A 24,317-nucleotide genomic window follows, 5' to 3' on the forward strand; every position below is an offset into this window, starting at 1 on the left:
TCTCTCTCTCTCTCTCTCTCTCTCTCTCTCTCTCTCTCTCTCTCTCTCTCTCTCACCCTGTGGACTCCTAATGACTCTTTTCCGCTGATCTGTGAAGGAAAAAAGAAAATGGCCCCATTTAGAGGGAGAAATGGCCAACCTGTTATTTCTTGTCCATTGTCCCGGCTTTAATTGAGAAAATCAATTTGTCATGACACTTTGCCAATAAAGTAATTCCCCCTTTCTCCTAGCTTTCCTCATCTGCTATGTACAGCAGCTGCTGGAGAGCTGAAGAGGGGGAATACAGTGGCATCTCACTCTGTAGTTTTTTGTTTTTTTGTTTGTTTGTTTGTTTGTTTCTCTTGCATTTGTCGCCCTCCTGTTACTGTCATCATCATGCTTCATCATGATGTAAACATAATCATACAAATATAATGCAATATATTAGATAATGTATTTGGGCAACTAGAGTTTATATTTTTTTCAATGTACTGCAATATATGCAAGGACTATGTATAGTAATACATAACATTATGACCACCTTCCTAATATTGTGTTTGTCCCCCTTTTGCTGACCCATCAAGGCATGGACTCCACTAGACCCCTGAAGGTGTGCTGTGGTATCTGGCACCAAGTTAGCAGCAGATCCTTTAAGTTCTGTTGCAAGGTGGGGCCTTTATGGATGGGACTTGTTTGTTCAGCACATCCCACAGATGCTCGATTGGATTGAGGTCTGGGGAATTTGGAGGCCAAGTCAACACCTCAAGCTTCTTTGTTGTGCTCCTCAAACCATTCCTGAACCATTGTTTCTTTGTGTCAGGGTGCATTATCCTGCTGAAAGAGGTCACAGCCACCAGGGAATACCGTTTCCATGAAAGGGTATACATGGTCTGCAACAATGATTAGGTTGGTGGTACGTGTCAAAGTAACATCCACATGGATGGCAGGACCCAAGGTTTCCCAGCAGAACATTGCCCAAAGCATCACACTGCCTCCACTGGCTTGCCTTCTTCCCATAGTGCATCCTGGTGCCATGTGTTCCCCAGGTAAGCGACGCACACACACCCGGCCATCCACGTGATGTAAAAGAAAACGGGAGGAAGGACCAGGCCACCTTCTTCCATTGCTCCCTGGTCCAGGTCTGATTTTCACGTGCCCACTGTTGACGCTTTTGGCGGTGGACAGGGGTCAGCATGGGCACCCTGACTGGTTTTTGGCTATGCAGCCCCATACGCAACAAACTGTGATGCACTGTGCATTCTGACACCTTTCTATCAGAACCAGCATTAACTTCTTGAGCAATTTGAGCTACAGTAGCTTGTCTGTTTGATCGTACCACACGGGCCAGCCTCCCCATGTGCATCAATGTGCCTTGGCCGCCCATGACCCTGTCACCGGTTCACCACTGCTCCTTTCTTGGACCACTTTTGATAGTTACTGACCATTGTAGACCAGGAAAACCCCACAAGAGCTGCAGCTTTGGAGATGCTCTGACCCAGTTGTCTAGCCATCACAATTTTGCCCTTGTCAAACTCGCTCAAATCCTTACGCTTGCCCTTTTTTCCTGCTTCTTTGAGGAAAACATTTTCACTTGCTGCCTAATATATCCCACCCACTAACTGGTGCAGTGATGAAGAGATAATCAGTGTTATTCAGACAAAAACTGCACTACATTTTTACATGTAATAGCTTTATTGAAAGACTCAATCAATTAATTTCTCTTTCAAGGTTTACATAAAGCTGAACATTCAAAAGCTTTTATCTCACTTTATTGTTTGCACATATTTTACAGTATATATGAAACTATGAAGGTATATAAGAATAGAAGTACTGGAGTTATGACCATTAAAAAGTATTTGTACTCATTTAAACTAGAGTTGCAGGTACATCTTTCTCCTAACTCACAAAAAAAATGTGACAATGCTGTCAGGGCTGGATTTATGCATAGGCATTTTAGTCATGTGCCTATGCTCGCACGTCAAGGTATGTCTGTGGGTTTTGCAAATATTTAACTAATGAGAATTATTATTATTATTATTATTACTAAGAGCTTGTGACCAAATCTCATAACTCCATTGCCAACCTCATAACTTTGCCCCATCTCTATCGTGAATGAAGTGCCACAAGCAGTTTGGAGAATCTCTGCTTATTTACGATGCAAGGGTAAATAAAGAACAGTTTTTTTTAATAAGTACAGCGTTTTCTTTACTTAAGAAACACTTTATATATATAAAGGTGTAACGAATTAGCTCTGATGGGAAATATTAATAATTATTAATTACTCATTATGATTATTCTTTATGATTAATTATGAATATTTGAATCAGTTAACTAGATTAACTGATGTAGCTACATTTACACTACAAACATTCAATCAGTTCGTCCTAAGGACGTTCAATATTGATTATTAATTTAATTCTTAGGAAATTATATTTTTCATGGTCACAGAAAAAAAATTATTTCTTTGAACTTACCTAAGCACTTAGAGTGCATTAGCAAGATCGATCATTAAAGGGACAATATGTTTGCAGGCATGGAGTCAGGACCAACATGTATTGTGCACAAACTTTAATAACTAAATCACAGAACAAGACTATAACTAACAGTAGACATACATAACATAAACAACATACATATGACAAGAGGTAAGGTTAAAGTGGTTGGAGGGAAAAAGGGTCAGAACATATTGATGAAGTTATAGAAAAATAACTCAAGAGAATCTAGAACCTTTGTGAAGAACCACCCTTAATAAACTTCTTTGTCTGAACAAAGAGTTTACAGTTTTACTAACTACACAGCGATTTCTGTTTCGTACTTTACTTGCATTTAGCCTGAGCTGGAGAAGACAGTCCGATGTGAAATCGCAGGAGAGAGTTTGTGGGTTCCGTCTGATGGCTTTGAGGTGGCGATCAAGTTCTTCTGTATTGGATGAAGAAGAAATGATGAGCTTGCGTGGTTGCTTCGAATCCGTCGAAGAAGTTGCACATGGCATGCAGAGTTTGGGCCTTCTGGTCCATGGTCTTGTGAGGCCTTTGGTTTGGTGTGGGTAGAGGCCTGCCATGTGGCCGGCCTGCGGGACAGGAGCCCACAGCTACAGCCTGTTGTGTCCGAGACAAAGAAGAAGAGAGAGGACGGAGGGATGAGGAAGTTTCCTTAAGAAGTCTGCAGGAGGTCACCTCCTCCTGAAGTAGACTTGACCAATGAGATTGTTGGGATGTCCAAGCTGGAAAATCTCCTCTGAAGATTTAGGGGGTCTTTGTTTCAAACTGGATTCAAAAGGGTCTGTGCCCATTTATACTCTAATTAATGCAACAAACACATATTGACTCTTACGAGAACGTGACATACATGAAAGTGTAAGTTGTAAAGCGAGCATTAATTTGATTGGAGACACGACATATATAAGGGTCCCTGAAATAGTAAGTTGTTCATAAGACATTCATAAGTGACATACAATGCACCTTTACAAGACAGTTATGTGTACATACAAGGTCCTAGGGTGCTTGTTCATTTATAGACGGTTTGTCTATAACTTGAGGCAAAAGCGTGTGTTTTACAGGCTGTGTCCCTTCCGCTGTGGACTTCCCATGTGGCCACATTCTTTTGGTGTCGTAAAACATCTTATCAGTCTTGTTTCCAGGGTAACCGAGGATCCTTCTCTGGGGTGTTGGGGGAAGGTCTGTTATTCAGCACAAAGTATTTAAAACATATTTGTTGAATGTAACAGGCAATTAAGTTTCTGATTGCTCAGTCACTACAAAGGGTAATCTTTTATGTATTTGAGGAACGGTGAAGAGCGTCTTGCATTTGTCGTCGATATACAGCTAAAATATGGCCTGGATGCCAGCCGAATTTATCCCCGCCCACAACATTTGAGTTCGGGAAATTCGGTCTGGACTTGATCCATTGTGGAGCAACTATGCCCGAACAGGAGCTGTTCGGACAAATGAAATTGTCAGGGCGGGCTTTATACAATGATGGACAGATGATAAACAGTAACGTAAGCATTCACGTCACAAAAGAGCGCTTGGGTTGAATTCGCTTTAATCCTAAACAGAGAACTTGTTCGTATATGCATTCACCTTTACTATTTCTCTCAAAAATTATGATCGTGTTGGTAAGTACTCCGTGTATCCTTCAATTTTTTTTTACAACACCGGCAAAGATTGTTTACACTCATCTTCTTCTTCTACTTCTTCAAGCGTGCGTGCAGTTGAGTTCTGTTGACAACTATGCGTCGCTCCGTTGCTCTGATTGGTTGCAGGTCTATCCAATTGAGGTCTTTCCTGGTTCGGTTGAAACACGCCTCATAATCACAGCCCAATGGAGCAGTATCAGACTCATATTCTGACTAGAATTGAGTATGACGACGTCAGGCTAGCTAAAATAGCCTGTGCATAGCGCATTATAATGTGAGATTTTGGCCAAATGACAGAACGCCCAACAACCCCTTTTCTTTTGCCTATGTCACAATATGAGGTAAATCCAGTCCTGAATGCAGGTGTTTATTGTTGTTGGCATCTTAAGTACTTTACTATTGTTGTTGTTGCATGTTTTCTCTTTCTTTTTTGACTGTGAAACATTGTTCTGATGACAATTTACATCATATTATGCTGTATGCATACCCTAGTGTACCCAAGGCTGTGTTCGAAATCGCCCCCTATACCCTCATTAACTATTCCCTAGATTACTCTACTGATATAGTCCACTTGAAGGAGAAAAGGATGAAAACGAGTGAGTGAATTTGGACACTGAGTGCGATGGAAGGGCTGCCACTTTTGCATCGTTTGTGCTTGCTGTTTAATAATCATTCGAAACTTAGCAAACTGACTGCTCCGGTAGTAAGATGAAAACATGGGAACTATGTATAAACCTTATTTAAAAAATGTCAAATAATCAATTAAAAAGGAATTTATACCTGTATGCTATTACTCTGTAGCGATTTGAAAAATGGATGGTTGGATGATTCAGCTGCGGGCGCCATCTTCTGGTCAGACACAGGAATTAATTCGGCACGCGACTCTCACAGTGCATTATGGGTATTCTCTAGCCATTGAGCATACACTCGTTATGCCGGTGCATTATGGGATTGAATAAGTACACTCGATAACATCCACTATGGTTTCGTACACCACTACAAATGGCTGTCCCCTCAAATAGTGCCCTATTTAAGGGTGTAGGGAGCGATTTCAGACACAGCCTATGGTTTGGGTTTCACCCATAACACACATTGTCGCCATTGTCGTCACCTACTAGTGTAAGAGTGTAACCTGCAGAAAGGACCACTGAACAAGTCATGGATCTAATCTTACTGGTGAACAAATTTAAAAGATTCAGGTCACTTCATTCAAAACTTATACTAGCGATAGCTGGTTTAAAATATTTTTCTCTAAATGGCAAAATTTTAGAAAAAAATGTAATACAATAAAAATAAAAACATTTAAACTCAGAATAGTATCAATAAAGAGAAAAATGAGGGGTACATTGGCTAAAATAACAAGCGTGATATGCTTTCATCCCCCCCCAAAAAAAACACTCTTGCATTACATCACAATGTGGGTGGGAACTCGTCGCATTGTTTGCCGAGACCCCCAAAGTTTGCTGTACACCGCTGGATGTAATGGTCTCACTCAGAGGCACGAAATCCCTGAATATCTTCACATCCCCAAACTTAGCCTCAGCGAAACTTCAGGAGGGGTACGCGGGGGAATTTGGGTGGTGCGCTTTATCTGCCCCTGGCCGACATCATGCTTTATACGAGCTCGCCAGCTGACACGTGTCAGAAGCTACCGGGGGGAAATTTATTAGCAGCCTTATCTCCTTAAGCACGGCGAACTGACAAAAATTTGCCTCAATCCAATCAATCACACGCGTCCTCCATGAGAGGACACTGGGCCCAAATCCACTGAGAGACCACGTGCGTATTACTCACAGCCTCAGTCGGGGTGACACGGTAAGAGAGAGAGGGATAGTGGGAGGAACGATTGGAGGAGAGATCCTGATGTTTTAGAGAGGCACGAAGAGCCAGTTGAATCAAAATGGCTTGTAAAAGTTGAAAACGCAATCAAACAACTATTGTCCATGACAGGGGTACAGATGGCCCTCAGACGAAAAGGACTAATCTAGGTCTATTCAAAGGCCACTCAAGAAAACTGCTAAATGAATGTGCTCACTGCAAGTGAGAAATGCGTACGGACACTGATACAGGAGTATCATCAGCCTGTGGTGATTGGCTGTTTTAAATGAAGGAGGGAGAGGAACATGAGTGTTGTTCTGTTGACTATCAACACTGTGCAAAAAGGAAGCATTACCATTGACTGCAAACATAACTGCATGGAGATACAATTATTAATAAATGTGATTACAGACACCTTCTCCTCATGTGCTGCAGTAAAGAGGCTAAAATAGCTGCAGAACTGTGGATAATGTTGTCAGATACGGTAATCAGTGGCTCCACAAATCCTTGACCGTACATGCATCATAAATTATTAATTTATATATATATGGTAACCTTCATTAGTTAACATAGTTAACTACATTAGTTAGCATGAAATAATAATGAACTGCACTTATAAAGCATTTATTTATCTTTGGTAATGTTAATTTCAATATTTACTAATACTTTTTATTAAAATCTTGGTAACATTAGTTAATACACTGTGAACTAACATGAACAAACCATGAATTGCTGTATTTTTTATTAACTAACGTTAACAAAAATGAACAAATTTGGTATCAAATGTATTGCTCGTTGTTAGTTCATGTTAGTACATTAACTAATGTTAATTAATTAAACCTTTTTGTAAAGTGTTACCATATATATTTACCTGTGATAGTGAATACAGTATAATTGGTGGCTAAACAATTTAAATAATGAATGCATAACCTCAGATGGAGTATGCTGACAGATGTCATATTTACTTTAATCAAATATTTCAATCAATATATTTTTTTTGCTCACCAAGGCCACATTTAGTAGTATCAAGATAAAGTAAAACATTTTTTGAAATATTATCATCAATGTCAAAAAGTGTTAATATTAATGTGGATAATGTGATTCTTGGATGAATAGAACGTTCAAAGAACAGCATTTTGTCATTGGTGTGTGCAGGCAGGAAGACGAAGACCCAAGTTCGACCCAGACCCAGTTCCCAAACGTAGTTTATTTTGAAGTACTCTCAAAGTAGGCAGACAGGCACCAGAGGCAGACAGTGAAGTATTTTTACTTTCCAAGTAATTTTATTTTTCAAGTATATGTACTTTATCAGTGATTTTCTTTTGAAAACTTTTACTTCATAACATTCCAAAACATAATAGTGTAATTTTTACTGCAGTACGTTTCATATTGAATATCATTTAATACTTATTTACATAAAAAAAGTAGTGCTGTATACTTTTACTCAAGTAAAAAAAGAGAAACTTTTTTACCGCTCAAAATCACACCTTTACATTAGTCTAGCTATCCTTGGGAGGTGTGACCTCCGTAGAATTTAAAGGCCACTATCTCAGTGAGATCGTGAGTTGGGAAAAGAAGTGGAGATATTCCGTCAGACTACGACACCGCTGGACTTAATTTTGCCCCAATTACAACAACAATACAAGCTTAAAAGCCTCAATCCCCATTCACAGTAGCTGCAGAGCAATACACGACCATTACATTCTTAAAAATATACCCTTTTGTGTTCCATGGAAGAGAGTTTTCCTTTTGTTGTTGTTGTTTTGGATGAACCATTCTTTCAAAGCACAGAGATTACATTTAGCAAAGAAAACTCTAAAAACAGCCTAGTCCCATGCTGTCTGCATTTCTCTGACTTTCTGTCACTGTGTCACCATTCTTGAGGACACAGTGGCCTATTTTTCATCACCTCCTTGACCATTTGCAATTGTCCTTTAACATTATCTTCCAATCTGATAGTACAGAAATAGTACAACAACTTGTGCTTAGTGGAGAGATATGTTCCATTTAAAGACAACCTATTATGCCCTTTTACAAAATCTTGATTTTGTTTTTGAGGTCTACAAAAATGTTCTTAAAACATCTAAAAATACTTGATTGTTGCAGCACCTTTCTTCCCAGTCTGTTTGTAACACAATGATTAATTGTGGTCTCTATGAAGCCCCTACTTCCTGAAAAGTGCTCTGATTGGCCGGCTGGATTAGTGTCTTGTGATTGGTCAACTGCTTCGAGCCTGAAAAACAGCATCTCTTGGACAATGGTGAGAACACATTTTTAACGCAACTCACTCAGACCTCGCTCCCTGTATTTTGCGCATGCCTGACTAGGAAACTTAAATTATGAATATTGTGATGTGTACAGAAGTGATCAGGGGCTTCTCTTTGTGTAAGCAGCGGCGGCTGAGCGGTTCTTAGAATGGTAAGGAACGATTCTGGTTGTGTTTCCACTTGAGCCCGGTACGGCACAGCACGATTACAAACCATTCTCAGCCCGAAATTCTCAACACGGTTAGCTAGAACTGTGCTGGTAGAATGCGTGTAGTGACATCGCCACTCAGGATTTGTCACTTCTCTGTTGCCTAGCTACCAGTTTCTCTGTTGCTGGCTAAGCGCACTTTGAGCGACGTAAATACAGATTAATAATAAAACTAAAATAAATACCTGATCACCCCCATAACGCAAAATAACATGAAAAAAATAGAACCAGCCTCTTCTTTGACTGGATGAAGATTCAGCAGCCTTGAAGTATCCAGTCAATTTAGGGATTTTTTTCTGTATATCTTGGTTACGTTGTTGTTTTTCTTACTTTTGTATTTTCCGCTTTTGTGCTCCACTGTCGTACTTTCTTTCGGACATTTTGCCGCTATGCTGTTTTGCCCGTCTAGCAATAGCAGTGACGTAAATGAAAATGATTGACATGATTTGACCAGCGGCTGATTAAACAGATGTGACCCAAGTCACATCTATCCAATCACCTGCTTATTTTTTTTATTTATTTTTTTTCTTATGGGTCAATGCGGGGCTTTTTTTTGTTCGTGCTGAAGTAAATTGAAAATAATATAAAAAAATAGTTGGCCAATCCAGGGCCCCTGCACATGTGGGGCCCCTAGGCTGCAGCCTACACAAGCCTGTGCTTTAATCCGCGCCCGGACATGTACGTTCCCGGTCTACAATTGAGCCACTTCGGGGAGTTCAGAAACAATGCTTACTTACATAGAGAATAACTCCCTTTCGATTGGACATTGTGTTTTGTAACTTTGCAGACCTTATTTATGCTCAAACAGCAATTACACTAAAAAAAAGTGTAAAAAAGATCTAGCATAATAGGTCCTCTTTAAAGAAAAGTAGGGAGCAGACCAAAGAGAGAACTGTCAAAAGAAGTGGAGTTACATTTCATGATGCTATGAATGAAATGAAGGGGATGCCATGAAGAACAGCCTCATCACATCACAGCCATGAACACCCTGAACCCTGTGGAAGGGTAATCTGATGGACCATAGCAAGCAGTGTGCCTTGGCACACACCTGGTGCCCTCTTTTTGGACATTGCCACTGCTGTCGTGTGAATTGTTGTCATGCCGTTCCGAAGGCTGAACCTCATTTCCTGTGAAGTGCATGCACAATATGTTTTGGAGCCCAGAGAAGCCCATGACATTTAGCTGGCCTCTGTACTGACAGGTCCCTGGGTCTGTGCTCTGGAACCTTATTCATGGACTCGCATCAGCCATAAGAACACCTGACACTATATGTGTCATGACCTTACAGAATATCAAGCTTCTTTTCCTTTTAAAGAACTAATCTGGGTTATCCAGCAGTAAAAATGTCACACCACTTAAATATTATTGTGCATGTGCACGTATGTCGTATTTTGAAGGATAAAGGCTTCGGTCAGTGTATTCAATTTCTTCAATCTGTACTCATTAAATGTCAAAGCATAAGGTGAGTAATTGTGTCAATGTTAATATTCTTTCTCTCTCTCTCTCTCTCTCTCTCTCTCTCTCTCTCTCTCTCTATATATATATATATATATATATATATATATATATATATATATATATATATATATATATATATATATATATATATATATATATATATATATATATATATATATATATATATATATACAACCCCACATCAGAAAAAGTTGGGACAGTATGGAAAACGCAAATATAAAAAAAAAAAGAAGTGATTTCTAAATTTACTTTGACTTGTATTTCATTGCAGACAATATGAACACAAAATATTTCATGTTTTGTCTGGTCAACTTCATGTCATTTGTAAATATGCATCCTTTCCTGTCATTCAGATCTGCAACACTTTAAAAAAAAAAGTTGGGACAGTAAAGCATTTACCACTTTATAATGTTGCCATTCCTTTTCACAACACTTAAAAGACGTTTAGGGACTGAAGACACCAAGTGATGAAGTGTTTCAGGTGTAATTTTGTCCCATTCTTCGTGCAAACAAGTCTTAAGGTGGGCAACAGTACGGGGTATTCGTTGTCGCATTTTGCGCTTCAAAATGCGCCACACATTCTCTATTGGAGACAGGTCGGGACTGCAGGCAGGCCAGTCAAGTACCCGTACCCTCTTCCTCCGCAGCCAGGACTTTGTAATGTGTGCAGAATGTGGTTTTGCATTGTCTTGTTGAAATATGCATGGACGTCCCTGGAAAAGATGTCTTCTTGAAGGCAGCATATTATGCTCCAAAATCCCTATGGGTAACACTTTATTTTAAGGGTCCAGAATAATGCATTAGTTAAGCATTAATTAAGGGTTAACTTGTGCACAACTAAGCATTAGTTAAGCACGAACACACTAGTAATTGATGATTAACTTTACATTTAAAAGGTCCGTAATTATGCATTAGTTAAACTAGTAATTAATAATTTGCTTGTTCACAATTATGCATTAGTTAAGCATGGACACAATAGTTATTAATGATTAACTTAACATTACAGTAAGGGCATATTAGACATTATTTACAACTTAAGCCATATATTATTTTTCTGTAGCTATGTAATTATATGTCTGTATTTTCTGTTAAGTTAACTGAACAATAAGCTAGTAATTATGTTTAATTACTGCTGATTTTGCCGTTATAAATTGCTAAAATAGTGTAATAAAGACAATTTGAGCCCCTATTCTGAAGTGAAAGTTTTGTTCTCATTAATTATGGCACTTATTGAATGATATTTAAGTTTATCAACCAGAATAAGCCAATAATTAAGCCTAACTACCATTAATTCAGTACTAATAAAGGCAATTTGACCCCCTATTCTAAAGTGAAGGTTTAATCCTCATTAATTATGGCACTTATTCAGTGATATTTAAGTTTATTAACCAGAAAATAAATACAGACATATAATTACACAGCTACAGAAAAATTATATATGGCTTATTAAGTTGTAAATAATGTCTAATATGCCCTAACTGTAATGTTAAGTTAATCATTAATAACTATTTTGTCCATGCTTAACTAATGCATAATTGTGAACAAGCAAATCATTAATTACTAGTTTAACTAATGCATAATTACCGACCCTTAAAATGTAAAGTTAATCATTAATTACTAGTGTGTTCGTGCTTAACTAATGCTTAGTTGTGAACAAGTTAACCCTTAATTAATGCTTAACTAATGCATTATTCTGGACCCTTAAAATAAAGTGTTACCTATCTGGGTACTTTTCAGCATTAATGGTGCCTTCGCAGAAGTGCAAGTTACCTTTGCCAAGGGCACTGACACAACCCCATACCATGACAGACACTGGCTTTTGGACTTGTTGCTGGTAACAGTCTGGATGATCCTTTTCTTCTTTTGTCCAGAGCACACAGCGTCCATTCCTCCCAAAAAAGACCTCAAATACTGATTCATCTGACCACAGTACCAGTTTCCACTCTGTGATGGTCCATCCCAGATGCCTCCGAGCCCAGAGAAGTCGACAGCGCTTCTGGACACTGTTAACATAGGGCTTCCTTTTGGCACAGTACAGTTTTAACTGGCTTATAGACTTATAGATGAATGACGATTATTGATGCAGTGCCGCCTGAGGGATCGGAGATCACGGTTGTTCAGCTTAGGCTTACGCCCTTGTCCTTTACGCACTGAAATTCCTCCAGATTCCTTGAATCTTTTAATTATGTTATGCACTGTTGAATGTGAAATATCCAAATCTCTTCCTATCTTTCTTTGAGGAACATTGTTTTTAAACATTTCAATAATTTTCTCACTTATTTGTTGGCAAACTGGCGATCCTCTGCCCTTCTTTGCTCCTAAAGGATTAGACCTTTCTTGGATGCTGCTTTTGTACCAAATCATAATTACAATCACCTGTTGACATCACCTGTTTCAAATCACATTATTTAACCATTTTACCTCATTACTAGCCTTAAATTGCTCCTGTCCCAACTTTTTTTGAAATGTGTTGCAGGTCTGAATGACAGGAAAGGATGCATATTTACAAATGACATGAATTTGACCAGACAAAACATGAAATATTTTGTGTTCATATTGTCTGCAATGAAATACAAGTAAAAAGTAAATTTATCACATCTTCTTTTTTTTTTTTTCGTTTTCCATACTGTCCCAACTTTTTCTGATTTGGGGTTGTATATATATATATATATATATCAGGCATAACATTATGACCTAATATTGTGCCTATTTTGCTGCCCTGACCTGTCGAGGCATGGACTCCACTAGACTCCTGAAGGTGTTCTGTGGTATCTGGCACCAAGATGTTAGCAGCAGATCATTTAAGTCCATTTAAGTTGCGAGGTGGGGCCTCCCTGGATCGGACTTGTTTGTTCAACACATCCCACAGATGCTCGATTGGATTGAGATCTGGGGAATTTGGAGGCCAAGTCAACACAAAATCGTTGTTGTGCTCCTCAAACCATTCCTGAACCGTTTTTGCCTTGTGGCAGGACGCATTATCCTGCTGAAAGAGGCCACAGCCACCAGGGAATACCGTTTGCATGAAAGGGTGTACATGGTCTGCAACAATGCTTAGGTTGGTGGTACGTGTCAAAGTAACATCCACATGGATGGCAGGACCCAAGGTATTTTGAATATTGCCCAAAGCATCACACTGCCTCCGCCAGCTTGCCTTTTTCCCATAGTGAATCCTGATGCCATGTGTTCCCCAGGTAAGTGACGCACATGCACCAGCTATCCACGTGATGTAAAAGAAACCCTGATTCATCAGACCAGGCCACCTTCTTCCATTGGTCCTTGGTCCAATTTTGATGTTCTCTGTAGCGCTTTCGTCGGTGGGCAGGGGTCAGCATGGGCACCCTGACTGGTCTGAAGCTATGCAGCCCCATACGCAACAAACTGCCATGCACTGTGTATTCTGACACCTTTTTGTCAGAACCAGCATTAACTTCAATTTGAGCTACAGCTCGTCTGTTTGATCAGACCACACAGGCCAACCTTCACTCCCTACGTGCATCAAGGAGCCTCGGCTGCCTATGACCCTATTGTCAGTTCAACACTGTTCCTTCCTTGGACCACTTTTGATAGATACTGACCAGTGCAGACCGGGAACACCCCACAAGAGCTGCAGTTTTGAAGATGCTCTGGCCCAATCATCTAGCCATCACAATTTGGCCCTTGTCAAAATCGCTCAAATCCTTACGCTTGCCCATTTTTCCTGCTTCTAACTCATCAACTTTGAGGACATTTTTTTTTTCACTTGCTTCTTGATATATCCCACCCATTAACAGGTGCCATGATTAAGACAATCAGTTTTGTTCACTTAACCTGTCAGTGGTCATAATGTTATGTCTGATCGGTGTATGCCTGATTTATTTTTTTTTATTTGAAAATTTGGGTTAAAAAAAAAAGTTAAGAAAAAAGAAACCTGTAAGAGTGAAAATGTCCAGTTGTTTCCTTACGGAGATGTTTCTACTTGGCCTGACCATTACAATTTATTTGGTGTAAACTAAGTGTCACAGGTGTGTGCAGGCAGGAAGGCAAAGACAGGTAAATACAGTTCCAAAACAGTTTCATGAACAGTACCCACAAAGCAGGCAGACAACACATCTAACATAACGGAGATCAGACAGAGACTGAAGGAATGGGAGGAACTGGGCTGCCTTCACTTATGCTGCTATCGGAAATTTCCTACTTCCCACTTCTGAAGTTGTGATTACGAGCACATCCCATTCAAATTTTTACTTGAGGGGGCATTCATGTAAAAAATTTTAGCTAGGAAACTAGTATTTAGGATAATTTCGATAGCACATGAAGGCAGCATTAAACACTGCATGAAAAGTGGGATTTTCGTCAGTATGTGGGGTCTTCTGCTGTTGTAGCCCATCCGCCTCAAGGTTGTGCGTGTTGTGGCTTCACAAATGCTTTGCTGCATACCTCGGTTGTAATGAGTGGTTATTTCAGTCAAAGTTGCTCTTCTATCAGCTTGAATCAGTCGGCCCATTCTCCTCTGACCTCTAGCATCAACAAGGCATTTTCGCCCACAGGACTGCCGCATACTGGATGTTTTTCTCTTTTCACACCATTCTTTGTAAACCCTAGAAATGGTTGTGCGTGAAAATCCCAGTAACTGAGCAGATTGTGAAATACTCCAACAACCAACAACCATGCCACGCTCAAAATTGCTTAAATCACCTTTCTTTCCCATTCTGACATTCGGTTTGGAGTTCAGGAGATCGTCTTGACCAGGACCACACCCCTAAATGCATTGAAGCAACTGCCATGTGATTGGTTGATTAGATAATTGCATTAATGAGAAATTGAACAGGTGTTCCTAATAATCCTTTAGGTGAGTGTATAGTTGGTATAATGTCTGTTGGGGGAACATCAAATTGGATGGGTATTAGGGGGATAGGTGGCAGTTGGGGTTTGGGGTTGTGGGATCCCCTCGATAAAACCGTGATGTGTGTGTGTGTGTGTGTGTGTGTGTGTGTGTGTGTGTGTGTGGGGGGGGGGGGGGGGGGGTCCCCCTCGGTCACTGACACTACGTACATTTTTTTTACAGTCTATGCTTATATCTCGCAATCTTGCAGATTTGTGAGATAAAAAACAATTGTAGATTGCCGTGGAACTTTGCAGGCAACACCGAAAACTGGCGTAAATTGTCCGAAATTGACATGGGCCTTGCTTGGCAGTTGTCCCCCCATGACCACCACCCCCCCCCCCCCCCCCCCTCTTAATTCTAGGGGAGGCTTTAACATGTAATTGAAGATGCTGTGAGCTACACAAATGCAAATCAGAGTAGCAGCAGGGGGAGTTTTATCTAGGTTCTGCATTTTTTAAACTAAAACATTTTAAGTTAAATGTACTCGTTTAGTTCACATTACTAAATATTTAGGGCAACCAGTTTGCTCCAATTTTTTAAGTAGATTCAACTTGTCCGGGCTAACAGAGTAGATTAATTACTCTGTATGTCATTAGCAATAGCCAATGTTATGTAAAAAAAAATACACGCAAAATAATTTATTTAAAATTTTTTAATTGTTTTAACAGAGTTTTAATCAGGCTCAAAATGTGCATTCTATGCAAATAATATCAGACAACATTTTATGGCTTTCCATAATTGTGCAATTACATCACAGTTTCCTAGAGCTCAAATACTGTGCATAGTGTGGATAATTGGTGCATAGTGTGGTGGATAAATCCAATAATTTTTTTCTCCCAAACTCCATTTTTGAAATAGCGCTTTCTGTGGTCAAAATACTGTGTATGACACAGTTCAGTGTTGCAATGTTCACAGAAGCGCCGAGGTCGTTTCTTCAGTCTTGGGACTTCCATCTTTCAACTGACAGTTTCAGAGTTTCATATGCACACACCGCTTGCTCATAGGTATGCGAGCACGTCTCGCAAGATATTCCTTATAACAATGACCTCGCATGTGATTGGGGGAGCCCGACGAGCTTCTCGCCCTCGTCCAATTACGTGCGAGGTCATGGCCATGACGCGTACAAGACGTGAAGACGAGCTTTAAACAGACGTGTTTTGGACGTTTGCTTGGAGCGATTTCCGCAAGTCCAGATTTAACCGCTGATCATGACGACATTGTGTGTAAGTATAACTTCTAATGTTTTTCTCATTCCTTGTTTAATTTTACCGTGACTGTTTTTATTAATACCTGTCTCATGTAATTGTTTTCCAGCTGCCTGTAAGACGTATTATGAATCGATACACTGGATCTTCAGATACAAACAACCTGAACTTGCATCGCATGCGAAGTTTAGCTCGGAGTCGATCAAGAAGAAAAAGGGTAAGATTTATTATATTAGATCCGTTTTTTGTCAATGTGAGTATTTTTCAGGTTGCTTATTGTCTTTATGGATTGTATTACAGTTGCTGGAAGCGAGACGAAGTGTGCTGGGTGAGGATGAGATGGACATTTGGAAGTGCGCGACCATTGACCTCATGTCTGATGAGGAAGACGGCATTGTTGACGGTGTGTCTGGATGGATTGTGCGGCCACCGCCCTCTCGCAGCCTGGAGCTCTCCGAACTCTGTGCCACTTTGCAATCCAGATTAGAGGCGATACCGAAATACAGGGCAACTCACCATATACGCCTGTGTTTCCCGAATGTGTTGGGCACTTCTTTTTGACGTTTTTGGAGGACAACATAAGAGACATTACTGCTGCACTGTACATAGTTGTGTGTTTAACAATAAAGCTCTTTCTTTGAAAAAACAGCTGTGTGTTTATAAGCTCTTTCTTTGAAAAAACGGCACAGTCCGGGCAAATTTTCCCATATATTCCTTGATGGTATGAATAGTGTAGTTCATAGCACAATAACATTAATATAAAACATAAAATTATTACAACATAAATTATATATTTATATATTAACACTTTAATCCCCAAATTTACTCTCCTAATGCAGTCCCTTGCAAAGCATGCTGGGAACTACAGATCCACTGCCCAGTTTGTTCGTTTCACTCCGCAATGTTAAGTTGACCGAACAAACACTTATTAAGTAAAGCTGACAATACTAATTTTTTGTAGAAACAACTCAATAAGTTTAAGTTCAGGTAGTTAAATGAGTTTTTTAAGTAATGTGAACAAGGATGATTTGAGTGCAACTAACAACAGTGAAAGTCATTTTTTTGAGTGGATGGCAAGACAGAAAAAACATGATGAAAAACTAAAAAAAATCATGGCTCTCCTGAGCCACAAAAGCAAATCTTGCTGCATAATCCATTTGCGGTCCGATCTTATGTCACGGGTGTGTGCAGGCGAGGCAAAGGTGAAGACGAAGACAGGTAAATACAGTAACCAGGGAGACAGACAAGTTGCGGGAAACAGAATAAGGAACATGTGACAGATACAAACAAACTGAAAGTCCAATCAAACTGAAACTAAACGTGACTGTGACACTAATACAGTCAGGGTGATTCAGTCATACTAAGGGTATTTTAGATTTGAATAAAATTGGTTTATTTTTTAGATACTATACCACTTATGTTAGGTTGTGTAAACAGTGGAAATTTGATCTAAGCATTTGCTTTAAAAAAACTACTGTTGTAAATCAGATGGTAATACCACGGTATTTTGATACTTATGTAACGCATTGTACCTCAAACAGCATTGTAGTATTTTTCTGTAAGATAATAACATATTTATAGGTTGTATTTCAGACAGTCTTATTTTTGGATATTTCTTGCATGACTTTGTTATTTGGAGAGGATTTAATGGTGCTCCACGTTGATGAAAAGGCCTGTCAACTTTTTATCATTCCAATGATCGTGGCTCTATCTGTTCATTACCAGAACCTTGAGGAAGAATGCTGACAGACCCAAACAGCCCCGAGTCCAGATGCACCACCTCAGCTCCATCAATCTTCTCCCTGTACTCGCCTACAGACTCTTTCTCACAGACACACACATTCACTCATCTCAGCTCCATTCTCTTACACACATACCCAAAACCCCCAGAATCAAATGTTGGCATAGATACACAAACATATAAAATATACAATAAATGTGTAGGCTTTACAGTAAATACTCAGCTAATCTTTGATTAGGGCTGTAATAATAATAATAATAATAATAATAATAAATACTTAAAATAATAAATAATTAAAATAAAGGTTAGTTTGAACACTTTTTTTAAAGTGACATAGTTACACGTTACTATGTGTACTTACTATAGTAATAACTAGGGGTGTAACGATACACCTATGCCACGGTTCGGTTCATGTCACGGTTTTGGAACCACGGTTCGGTTCGGTTCTGTTTGCTGTGGAGTCATGGTTCATGGCAGGCACCAGCAATAATAACACTAGATTCACTTTTAACTTAATAATAACAACAGGAATAATGTAACTTTATACATTGGCTTCACGTTTTCTTTAGAGCAGTTACACTGAAAAAAATGGTGTGTTGGATTTACATGATTTAATCATGTACATCGGTTCCACATGATTCAATTAAGTTAAACAAACATAATTTGATCACATAAATTCAACATAATGGAATTAAGTAATTTTTAAGTAACCGAATTGAGTAGTCTCACAATGATTTTAATATGGCTCCCTAACAATAGTGGTGCACACGGGGGCTTGAGACCCTGCCTCTTTAATCTAAACACATGTTTGTTTTTGTATATTTTTGTTGTCACTTGACTGATCTATAACATAGTACTCAGTAACTTTCATTATATTTGCCAGCAATAGCATATCATATACGTGCTATGTGTGAAATGCTCTTTAATGACATGTGCTGAGTCAGTCCACAGTCTAAGCAATCGCTCCGCTCTTCTCCACTATGGTAACCCAGTGTAATTTTAATGGTTCGAATAATTCCAACATAATTAAACATTAAACACTAATAAACAATATAAAGTCTCCCCCTTTTTCTCATTTTGCCCAAAAACACATAAAATAACACTTAATTTCAACAATTTTACTCTAGTCGTCAAGTCCCAAGCAAAGCATGCTGGGAACTACAGTTTCAGCAAAAATCATTTTCGAGTACTTAATTGGTTCACATTCACCCCAAATAATTTAATCTAGTAGATTGCACATTTTAGAGAATTACATTAATTGAAAGCAATGAAATCATGTTTAGAAGAGAAACACAAATTTGTTGCGTAGATCACAAATAATACGATTAAGTAAATTGGACAACATGTGTTTTCCTGTTTTTTCAGTGTAGCATACCTGAGTAAACTCAAATTAAATAAATGTCTGCACTGTAGACCAGTCAGAAATAATCTACTCATTTTACCATTTACCATAATGTTAAAAAAAGCACATATATTTCATAAAAAATTTATGACACACAGAAGTAATGTCCCACTGTAGCCTACTTAACACAGTATGAATATGACTCATACTGAAGAATAAATACACTGTAAAAACTAATTAGTTCAGTTTACTTATTTAAATTGTGCAAACTTGTTGCCTTAATTCAATTAAGTAAGCATTACTTAATTGCATTAAGTTGTTCTTACTTAAACCGTTTAAGTTTTGTCAACTTAATTCTATCTGGGATCTGAGGAAGTGTACTCCCAGAGTGCATTGTGGCATGAATAAATTAATTGCTTCGTTTTACTACGTTTGCCTTTATTTTACTATTTGTCTTTTGTCAGTATAACCCCAATAATGAAAGCAAGTAAAATAGTAAAGGTCGTATTAATAATAAAAAAAATAAAAATAAAATAAAAAAATGTGTTTTGCATGCTGAATGTTGAAGTGCGTGTGTGACACACTCAAGCATGGTCAAATTATATTGTGACAAACATAGAGGGATTATATCAACTCAATTAAAAGGTTATGCCATAAATATTAGCAAAAAAAATGTTAAAAGGTCATTATTTGACATGAAAAATAGTTATGTTCTATATCATTAATGGACAAATATTACATTATATATATATATATATATATATATATATATATACATATATACATATATACATATATATATATATACATATATACATATATATATATATATATATATATATATACATATACATATACATATATACATACATATATACATATACATATATACATATATATATACATATACATATACATATATATATATATATATATATATATATATATATATATATATATATATATATATATATATATATATATATATATATATATATATATATACGTTCGACGTACGTCGGAACTGACCGACGAATTGGGATCTGTTTTCAGAGACCGACCTACTTCGAGTAATTAAAAACGAGCCAATAAACATTGGCATGCGATCACGCATTCCACGCACCGCCCCGCGTTGCGGGTATAAATAAGTAAGTGGAAGTGCCGCATACCGCTTTCAACTTCGGAGCCGAGCATTTCAGCATTTCCTGGTGTTCCTACGAAGAGTTTTTTTGAACGAGCGAGAAGAAAAGGTCTTACCTGTTCCGGTTCCAGTGTCGGTGTGACGGTGCCTTGCAGCGGTGGTCGCGAGCTCCGGAGAAGACAAACAGCTGTTTTCACAGCTCGCTGGGCGTTTTTTCCTTGAGTGCTCACAGCAGGCTTGCACCTTTGAACTGCTGTGGTTTCTGTCCCCAGTTGACGGACACGATCGCTGTCTCTCGTGTTTGGGCGTTCAGCACGCAGAGGCGGCTTTCGTGGATGAGTCATGTTCGCACTGCGCGAACATGACCATCGCAGTGCTACGGTCTAGGCTCCAATACCTCAAAAGGGGTGGAGTCCCATTGCGCATCCCCCGATCTAGTGGTCCTCCCGCTGCAAAGCAGAGGGCTGCTACTTTGGCTGATGCCTTTGGTGGAGATCTGAGGGTGACAGTCAGGGCACCCCCGCCCAGTCAACAGGCTGCTCGGGCCCCTCCCCCCTCCGCTGCGCCGGCGCAGTTCCCGGAAGATCGCGGTGGTCCTTCCCATGGGGGCCACCCGTTTTTTTCGGGGCTCCTGCTGAGGACATGTTATCGATAGCTGCATCGGGGGACGAGCTAATGGACTCTGGAGATGAGGATTCGGCTGCGTTGCCCCCTTCGGGTGTGGCACCGTTGCCCGAGTCTGATCCAGAGCTCACGGCTATGCTTTCCCGGGCCGCCGCGAGTGTCGGGCTCGAGTGGAACCCTCCACCGTGTCCCGAACCCTCGCGGTTGGACGATTGGTATCTCGGGACGGCCCGTGCTGGTTCTCAGCGCCCCGCCCCAGTGCCTTTCTTTCCGGAAGTGCATCAGGAGCTCACGAAGTCGTGGACGGCGCCCTACAGCGCTCGTTCACGATCAGCGAGTTCCTCCGTCCTCACTACCCTCGATGGAGGCGCGGCTAAGGGTTACGTGGAGGTCCCTCCAGTGGAACGGTCGGTTGCGATGCAACTGTGTCCTAAGACCGGCTCCGACTGGCGGGGCCATCCGTGTCTCCCCTCCCGGGCGTGTAGGTTCTTGTCCAGCCTAACGGGCAAGACCTACACAGCCTGTGGAGAAGCCGCGTCTTCTTTGCATGCCATGGCGCTCCTGCAGGTCTACCAGGCCAAGGCGCTCAAGGAATTGCACGAGGGTAGTTCCGACCCAGGGGTTATGCAGGAACTGCGTACCGCAACGGACCTCGCCCTCCGGGCGACGAAAGTTGCCGCACGCACCCTGGGTCGGGCGATGTCCACTCTGGTGGTCCAGGAACGCCACCTATGGCTGAACCTGGCAGATATGCGTGAGACCGACAAAGTGCGGTTCCTCAACGCCCCTGTCTGTCAGGCCGGCCTCTTCGGCGACGCCATCGAGAGCTTCGCCCAGCAGTTCTCGGTGGCACAGAAGCAGACGGAGGCCATCAAGAACATCCTGCCCCGGCGACCTGCTGCTGCCTCCACCCAGTCGCCGGCTGCACCTCCGCCTGCTCGTCGCCGAGGGCGTCCCCCTGCGGCCGCCTCCGCCCCTGCTAAACCCAAGCAGCAGCCTCCACCATCGGGGAAGCAGGGTGCCGGCCGTCAGGGTGCCGCCCAACCCGTGTCGGGGCCCGCGAAGTCGGCAGGCAAGCGCAAGGGCAAGCGGCCCTGACACGGGGAGCCCAGGGAGAAGAGGAGCTGCTCCAGGGGAGGTGGTGTCCGCACCCCTCCTCCCCCCGGAGGAGGACCGGGGGGAGAATGTCAAGACTGGTACCGTAAACATCCTGCCGCTGGCCCTCCGGGGTCCAGCGGTACCCACATTCTCAATAAAAGAGCAGTTTCTTCCCTCCCTGAGCCCCGAGAGGGACAGGTTGGCAGTGCGCGACGCCCCCGGGCCTTGCCACTCCTTTCCTTCCCTCTCACCCCTCGCCAGGGGGCAGCAGAGTGGGCACCGAGGACGCCCCCGGGCCTTCTCACCCACTCTCTGCCCCACCTGGAGTATTCAGACAACACTCCGGGCCGCCTCCGGACCTCCCGAGTCGGGTCTGAATACTCCACCTCGCTGCCTCACCCCGGGTACGTCTGTGGTGCCGTTGGTCCCGCTAGTTCGGTCTCTGGTGGCCTGGCTAGGTCTCCCCAGGCCGTCTCGCTGGCTCATCCGTACCATCAGACTCGGCTATGTGATTCAATTCGCACGCCGGCCTCCCAAGTACAGGGGCATCCTCTTCACCTCCGTGTGGAGCAGCGATGCCCATGTCTTGCGGTCCGAGATCAATGTCCTGCTGGCGAAGGGCGCGGTCGAGCCGGTTCCTCCTGCCGATATGAGGTCGGGGTTCTACAGCCCCTACTTCATTGTACCCAAGAAAGGGGGTGGGTTAAGACCAATTTTGGACCTGCGCATTCTGAATCGGGCCCTGCACAAGCTTCCGTTCAAAATGTTAACGCAGAAACGCATTTTCCAATGCATCCGTCCCCAAGATTGGTTCGCAGCGATCGACCTGAAGGACGCGTACTTTCATGTCTCTATCCTTCCTTGACACAGACCGTTCCTGCGCTTTGCGTTCGAGGGGAGGGCATATCAGTACAAAGTCTTGCCCTTCGGGCTGTCCCTGTCGCCTCGCGTCTTCACGAAGGTCGTCGAGGCAGCCATTGTTCCGCTCAGAGAACGCGGCGTTCGCTTACTCAACTATCTCGACGACTGGCTCATACTCGCCCAGTCTCGGGAGCAGTTGTGCGAACACAGGGACATGGTGCTCAGTCACCTCAGCCTGTTGGGACTTCGGGTCAACCGAGAGAAGAGCAAACTCTGCCCCGCGCAGAGGATCTCTTATCTCGGTATGGAGCTGGATTCAGTCAGCCGGACAGCGCGCCTCACTCCAGAGCGCGTCCGGTCAGTGTTGAACTGCTTGAATACGTTCAAAGGCAGGACAGTGGTCCCACTGAAATTCTTTCAGAGGCTCCTGGGGCATATGGCATCTGCAGCCGCGGTAACGCCGCTCGGATTGCTTCATATGAGACTGCTTCAACGCTGGTTGCACGACCGAGTCCCGAGATGGCCGTGGCAGAGCGGTCAGTACCGGGTCCTAGTTACTCCTTACTGTCGCCAAACCTTCAGTCCGTGGTCAGACCCCTCGTTTCTCCGGGCCGGAGTGTCCTTAGAACAGGTGTCGAGGCATGCTGTGGTCTTCACGGATGCCTCATCCACGGGCTGGGGGGCCACGTACAACGGGCACGCAGTTTCGGGTCTGTGGACGGGGCCCCAACTGCGTTGGCATATCAATTGCCTAGAGTTACTGGCGGTACGTCTTGCCCTGGCCCGGTTCAAGAAACCGCTTCGGGGCAAGCACGTACTGGTCCGTTCGGACAGCACTGCGGCCGTTGCATACATCAACCGTCAGGGTGGTCTACGCTCCTGTTGCATGCTCCGGCTCGCCCGCCATCTCCTCCTGTGGAGTCAGAAGTTTGTGAGGTCACTTCGTGCCATTCACATCCCAGGTGCGCTGAACCAGACAGCCGACGAGCTCTCTCGCCAGTCGACACCTCCGGGCGAATGGCGACTCCACCCCCGGAGCGTCCAGCTGATATGGGACCACTTCGGAGTTGCACAGGTAGACCTGTTCGCTTCTCCGGACTCGACCCATTGCCAGTGGTACTACTCCCTGACCGGAGGTACCTTAGGCATAGATGCACTGGCGCACAGCTGGCCCCGGGACCTACGCAAGTATGCGTTCCCCCCAGTGAGCCTTCTCGCACAGACACTGGGCAAGGTCAGGGAGGACGAGGAGCAGGTCTTGTTAGTTGCGCCCTACTGGCCCAACCGGACCTGGTTCCCAGAACTCACACTCCTCGCGACAGCCCCTCCCTGGCCGATCCCCCTGAGGAAGGACCTGCTTTCTCAGGGGCGGGGCACTCTATGGCACCCGCGTCCAGACCTCTGGAATCTCCATGTCTGGTCCCTGGACGGGACGCGGAGGTTCTAGGTGGCCTACCACAAGCAGTGGTAGACACCATCGCTTCAGCTAGAGCCCCCTCTACGAGGCGCCTCTACTCTCTGAAGTGGAACCTGTTCGTCGAGTGGTGCT

The sequence above is a fragment of the Gobio gobio genome (assembly GCF_949357685.1).
Source record: "Gobio gobio genome assembly, chromosome: 3".
In the NCBI taxonomy this organism is placed as follows: Eukaryota; Metazoa; Chordata; class Actinopteri; order Cypriniformes; family Gobionidae; genus Gobio; species Gobio gobio.